The following is a 7,414-nucleotide window of genomic DNA, read 5'->3' as shown; positions in this document are numbered from 1 at the left end:
ATCACGGTTATACGTAACCAAGATCTTATAGCCTGAGAATGTTTGATTTGGCCTTATGTTCTGTTCTTGTTTGATTGGGAGCTTAGGGTAGGATTGGATATTAGAAAGTCTGTAGGGTCCAGCGTTATGTATGGCTAGCATACACTAGGGCCGCAGGGTTGGTGGAAGTTTCATGGATAGGTGGGTTGTGTCGGGCCGAGAGGCCAGTTAGGAGATATTTAGCATTCCTCTAGGAGTGAGGACTGAGTGCTCGCTATGTTGTGTATTCAGTTAGGGAATTGTGGTGATGCTTGAGATAAATATGGGTAGGTGTGGAAGGTAGTAGGGGCCCATACTACTGAAAGCACAGGACCCATACACGTGCCAAGTGAGTCACAATCCCTAGGGTTAATCGGGAGTTGGCTCCCAGTTATTTATATGGATTAACTAATATCTTGTGGTATGTTTCAGAATGGTGATGACGAGACGCTTTGTGGCTGGATCCGGTTCGGGATCAGGATTAGGGGACAGAGGCCAGGAGGAGCCCACAGCACCTGAGCCAGTGGTGCAGATGGGTACAGATGAGTTGGATACCAGGATTCGAGAGATCCTGCATGAGGAGGTTACTGCTGCGTTCCGGGCACAGTTACCAGAGATGTTTGGGTCGATTAAGACCGCCATGGTGGAGTACTTTGATGAGCGCTATGCAGCCCTTGCGGAGACAGCCGCCGCGGCAGCTGCATCAGCTGTATCAGCGGCAGGGGGAGGAGTTGGTAGGGGCTTCCAGTATAGGGACTTCGATAACACGAAGCCCCCTACTTTTGATGGGATGCAGGATCCCATCAAGGCTATGAGATGGATTTCAGATGTGGAGGGGTGTTTCTTCACCTGCTCGTGTCCTGCTGACCAGAAGGTCAGGTGTGCTCTGAACCTGCTTAGGTCTGGGGCCAAGGACTGGTGGAGACTTGCGACTGGGTCGTACACTGATGATCAGAGAGCTGCTGTTACTTGGGAGCAGTTCAGGGACATGTTCCACGCCCGTTACATTCCACGGGTTGAGCGGGAACGTTTGGCACAAGAGTTTCTGAGTTTGAGACCGGATGGGGAGTCGGTGACGGAGATCACCCGTATGTTCACTGAGAAGGCAATGTTTTGCCCGGAGTTTGCTTCAGAGCAGGCTCAGATGACCCGTTATCTGAGAATGCTCAAGACGGATATCCGTCAGTTTGTGTCCACCCATCGATGTGATACTCTTCTAGAGTTGCAGGAGGCCGCCAGACGGCGTGAGTTAGAGATTGAGCTGCAGTTGAGGGAGCAGCGGCAGGCCCCGACACAGTCTCAGCCGGCGCCGAAGCGGTCTAAGACCGCTGATACTAAGACCGGGGGTCAGCAGAGCCGCACTTGTGGGAAGTGTGGCAAGGGTCATTCTGGTGTGTGTCGAGCTGATAGTGGGTGCCACAGGTGTGGCAAGACGGGGAATTACACGAAGGACTGCCGCCAGGCAGTCCCGATTCAGGGTATGAGGTTATGTTATCACTGCGATCAGGTTGGCCACATTAAGGCCAACTGTCCGTTGCTAGCCGCCAAGTCGGCGCATGCTCCAGCACCGACTACCTTGAGGGTCACAGATGGGAGACCAGTCAGGGCAGAGCCTCCGAAGGGTCAGGGTCGTGCTTTCCAGTTGACCGCAGAGGAGGCCAGGGCAGGGTCGTGCTTTCCAATCCCCATGGGGGAGGTGTGCGTGATTGTAGGCATGGATTGGCTCAGTCGGTTCGGTGCTATGATTGATTGCGAGGGGCAGCGAGTGGTAGTTCGAACCCCAAGTGGGGGAGAACTGATTGTATATGGCGAGGGCACCAGAGTGGGGTCAGGGTTTTGTTCAGCTGCCAGGGCTCAGCAGTACATTCAGCACGGGTGTGCGGGTTATCTAGCGTATGTGGTAGATACGCGGGCCAGGGATCAGATTTCAGTTTCCGATGTATCGGTGGTCAGGGAATTTGCAGATGTGTTTCCGGAGGAGTTGCCAGGGATACCTCCTGAGAGACAGGTCGAGTTCAGGATCGACCTGGTGCCAGGTGCGTCCCCTATCGCTAAGGCGCCGTACCGATTGGCACCGCCAGAGATGCAGGAGTTGTCATCACAGCTACAGGAACTGCTAGGCAAGCAGTTAATTCGTCCGAGCAGTTCTCCATGGGGAGCACCGATTCTTTTTGTCCGGAAGAAGGACGGTTCGCACTGGATGTGCATTGACTACAGGGAGTTGAATAAATTAACGGTGAAGAATCGTTACCCACTCCTGAGGATAGACGATCTCTTCGATCAGTTGCAGGGTGCATCTTGGTTTTCCAAGATAGACTTGAGGTCTGGGTATCATCAGGTCAGGGTCAGAGAGGAGGACGTGGAGAAGACTGCGTTCCAAACTCGTTATGGACATTACGAGTTCGTGGTGATGCCGTTTGGGCTCACCAACGCGCCAGCGGTGTTCATGGACCTGATGAATCGGGTCTGTAGACCGATGCTCGATCGCTCGGTCATAGTGTTTATAGATGATATCTTGGTGTATTCCAAGACCCGAGAGCAGCATGAGGAGCATCTGCGGGAGTTGTTGGGAGTTCTGAGACGAGAACGGCTGTACGCCAAGTTCTCGAAGTGTGAGTTTTGGCTACGAGAGGTCCAATTCCTCGGACATCTCGTTAACCAAGAGGGGATTTTGGTCGATCCGGCCAAAATCGAGGCGGTTATGCAGTGGGAGGTTCCGAAATCTCCCTCAAACATCAGGAGCTTTTTGGGATTGGCAGGGTACTACCGGAGATTCATACAAAACTTCTCCAAGATTGCGGTACCCCTCACTCGTCTGACGAGGAAGGGGGTGGATTTCTGGTGGGGCCCTAAGCAGCAGAGGGCGTTTGAGACCCTCCGACAGCGGTTGTGCAAGGCCCCAGTCTTGACACTCCCGGAGGGAGTTGAGGATTTTGTGGTGTTCTGTGATGCATCCATCACAGGGTTAGGGGCGGTCCTCATGCAGAAAGGACGAGTTATAGCTTATGCGTCGCGACAATTGAAACCGCATGAGACAAGATACCGTACGCATGACTTGGAGTTGGGGGCGGTGGTATTCGACCTCAAGATATGGAGACATTACCTTTATGGGGTCTGTTGTACCATTTACACGGATCACAAGAGCTTGAGACATATCATGGATCAGCTGAACCTGAACATGAGGCAACGCAGGTGGCTGGATGTAGTCAAGGACTACGATTGCGAGATCCTTTACCACCCTGGTAAAGCGAACGTGGTTGCGGATGCTTTGAGCCGCAAGTCAGCTGGGTCTTCCACCCCAATTGTATGTATGACGATAGCAGTGGACTCCCCACTTGTGAGTCTGATTAGAGATGCCCAAGGTGAGGGAATGCGACCGGAGAATTGGAAGCTGGAGAGGATCAAGGGTGAGAATACACGGTTTAAGCAGGATAGTCGGGGATTATTGACCCGATCCGGTCGGGTTTGGGTTCCGATGTCTGGCGGGGTTAGGCAGACGGTTATGGATGAGGCTCATAAGTCTCATTTCTCTATTCACCCGGGGGCCACCAAGATGTTCCGGGATTTGAGTTTGAGCTATTGGTGGCCGTGCATGAAGCGAGAAATCACTTGGTACGTCGAGAGGTGCTTGACCTGTAGGATGGTCAAGGCCGAGCATCAGAGGCCACATGGCAAGCTGCAGCCCCTGGAGATCCCCATGTGGAAATGGGAACAGATCACGATGGATTTTATTACCAAGTTGCCAAGGACGGCAAAGGGGTTTGATGCTATATGGGTCATCGTGGATCGATTGACCAAGAGTGCCCATTTCTTGGCCATACGGGAGAGCTCATCGGCCGAGAAATTGGCCGACATGTACGTTCACGAGATCGTGTCTTGCCATGGGGTTGCCGTTTCCATTGTCTCTGATCGGGATGTCAGGTTTACCTCCCGCTTCTGGCAGAAGTTTCACGAGGAGCTGGGCACACGGTTGCACTTCAGCACAGCCTTCCATCTGCAGACTGATGGTCAGAGCGAGCAGACCATTCAGACCCTCGAGGATATGTTGAGGGCATGTATCATCGATTTCGGTGGGAGCTGGGATTCCCACCTACCGCTTGCAAAGTTCACCCACAACAACAACTATCATTCCAACATTGGCGCCCCGCCATTCGAGCTGTTGTATGGGCGGAGATGTCGCACCCCGGTTTGTTTGGGTGAGGTTGGTCATAGGGTGATTGGTCGGACGGAGGTGGTCTTGCAGAATACCGAGAAGATTCAGAAGGTTAGACAGCGGTTCCAGACCGCTCAGAGTCGGCAGAAGAGTTACGCTGACCGACGCCGATCCGAGTTAGAGTTTCAGGTCGGTGACATGGTACTCCTGAAGGTCTCGCCTTGGAAGGGTGTGATCCGCTTCAGGAAGAGGGGAAAATTGGGTCCCCGATATATTGGGCCGTTCAGGATCATTGCTAGGGTTGGCAAGGTGGCTTACAGACTAGAGCTGCCAGAGGAGCTTAGTCGGATCCACAGTACCTTCCACGTTTCGCAGTTGCGAAAGTGCATTGTGGACCCGGAGGCAGTGGTGCCACTGGATAACATTTAGGTTGATGAGCGCCTGAATTATATTGAGAGGCCGATTGCCGTTTTGGAAAGAAAAGTGAAAGTCCTGCGCAACAAGGAGGTATCGTTGGTAAAGATACAATGGGAGCATCGGAGGGGATCCGAGTGGACATGGGAGTCGGAGGCTGAGATGCGGGAGCATTACCCGGAGTTATTCGCTACAGCTGACTTCGAGGACGAAGTCTAAGTCAAGTGGGGGAGAATTGTAACATCTCAACTGTCAGGTATTATTAATATTTTCCCTTTTAGACTTCACGTTGAAGGTCTACTCGACGAGTTGGCGCTATGACTCGTCGAGTAGCAGTGGGCCAGGACACGTCAATTAATGAGTGACTCGTCGAGTCGGCATGGGACTCGACGAGTAGGAGCTGGCAGTGGAAACCCTAATTTTCAGGGTTTTTGCACCCTATATATTGGACCATTAGCGCCTCCCACTATCCTCTATCACCCTCTTGAGACCCAGAAACCCTAATTGCTATGAGTGAGAGCTTGTAGAGTGTTTTGGAGCTTTGGGGAGTGACTTTTGTGAAGGAAACTTGTAGATAAAGGGGCTAGCATCAAGATTTCCGTGTGGATCTAGAGTCTACTTCAGTTTGGGCACGTTTTGGAGGTAACCAACTATTACCTTAACCTCTTTTTCTTCTAGAATCATTCATATGTGAAAACTAGGGCTTTCTTTAGTTATTCATTAAGGGATTTTGGTATGAGAGCTAGATCTGAAGTTGAAACTTCAGATCTGAACCTCTTTTGAGTCCTAAGTCCATAAAGTTTCCAGCTTTTGCAAGGATGAGACTCTCCTATGGTGTAAAGCTCCATTAGAAGCTTAGATTGGTCATTTAGAGCCTTTAGGACCTTGCATGTGTTTAAAGTTTGCAACTTTACGTGTTAAACATGCCTTAGAAGCTTGGATCTTTAATCTGGAACCTTGGCATGGCTTAAAAAGTGTCTGCATGGATGAAGGTCTGCAAGGACTCGGCGAGTTGCATAGTCAACTCGACGAGTCATATGAAGATGGTCGTGAACTCGTCGAGTTGATGAACAAACTCGGCGAGTCCATTGAATATTGCCTTGAACTCGGCTAGTCGTTCGAAGACTCGGCTAGTCGGCTAGGGTTTCTCCCAATTCTTGGACACGTATGAACTCGACGAGTTAAAGGGGAACTCGACGAGCCAATCAAGGATTTCACGACTTCTCGAGTTCAGGAAGGACTCGACGAGTCGGTGAACTGCACTCGATGAGTCGAGTCAACATGGACTGTTGACTTTGACTGTGGACTTTGACTTTGACAAAGAGTTGACCAGTTGACTTCTGAGTGTATTCTGGTAATTTGGATATTTATGAAAAAGGGTTTTATGGTAACTATAGGTGGTGGAGTTCGTGTTGGTGATCCGGGAGTTGAGCTTTCTAGTTTCAGACGAGAGTTGCAAGGTGAGTTAACCTCACTATACTAAGGGGTCTAAGGCACCAAGGCCGGCCCATTGGATATGTTATTCTAGCAGTGTTAGATGTTGAGTATAAGTTAGTGTTGCATGCTAGTAGTTATGTCAGTTAGGTAGACCTGTAGGACTACCTGTGATGTTATATGATTATTGCATGCTCAGTGGTTATGTGGTATGTTATATGTTATGTGGGATGGGTTGAGGTTGTACTACTTCGTGTGGTAGCCAACATAGGTTATGTGAGGCTCCGATTCTAGTACTACCTGAGGGGCTGGATGATTTGGTAGTGTACTGTGATGCATCGATCTCAGGGTTAGGCGTTGTACTGATGCAGAGAGGGCATGTAATCGCGTACGCTTCGAGGCAGTTGAAGCCTCACGAGGCGAACTACCCCACTCACGACCTGGAATTGGGGGCGGTGGTGTTTTCCCTTAAGATTTGGAGGCGCTACTTTTATGAAGTTCGGTGCACCATCTTCACTGACCACAAAAGTTTGAAGTATTTGATGGATCAGCAGAACATAAACATGCAACAGAGGAGGTTGTTGGATGTACTGAAAGATTATGATTGCAAGATCTTGTATCATCCAGGGAAGGCCAACGTGGTGGCCGATGCCTTGAGCCGCAAGACGGCGGGTTCTTCGATCAGGAACGTTTGTTTGAGGATGACGGTGGTCTCTCCACTGCTAGATATGAGCAAGAAGGCTCAAGTGTAGGGTTTGAAGAAAGAGAACTTGAAGATAGAGCGGATTCGGGGGCAATTTCCCTTGCTTGTTCGGGATAGTCGAGGTCTTCTGACACAGTGTGGCCGGGTGTGGGTACCGGTAACCGGGAGTGTGAGACAGAAGATTCCGGAGGAGGCACACAAATCCAAGTTCTCTATTCACCCGGGGGCTACAAAGATGTATAGAGATCTGAGACTGAGTTATTGATGGCCCTGCATGAAGCGAGAGATCGCTTGGTTTGTGGAGCGGTGCTTGACCTGCAGGAAGGTCAAGGACGAACATCAGCGGCCGCATGGCAAGGTTCAACCGCTACCCATTCCTATGTGGAAGTGGTGTAACATCCCAACCGTCAGGTATTATTAATATTTTTCCTTTTAGACTTCACGTTGAAGGTCTACTCGACGAGTTGGCACTATGACTCGTCGAGTAGCAGCGAGCCATGACACGTCAATTAATGAGTGACTCGTCGAGTCGGCATGGGACTCGACGAGTTGGAGATGGCAGTGGAAACCTTAATTTTTAGGGTTTTTGCACCATATTTATTAGACCATTAGCGCCTCCCACTGTCCTCTATCACCCTCTTGAGACCCAGAAACCCTAATTGCTGTGAGTGAGAGCTTGGAGAGTGTTTTGG

This window comes from Lactuca virosa, chromosome 5 (genome assembly GCF_052849685.1).
Source record: "Lactuca virosa cultivar CGN04683 chromosome 5, Lactuca_virosa_CGN04683_v6, whole genome shotgun sequence".
NCBI classification, from domain to species: Eukaryota; Viridiplantae; Streptophyta; class Magnoliopsida; order Asterales; family Asteraceae; genus Lactuca; species Lactuca virosa.
The sequence above is the reverse complement of the archived record's forward strand: the minus strand, read 5'-3'. Positions refer to the sequence as shown.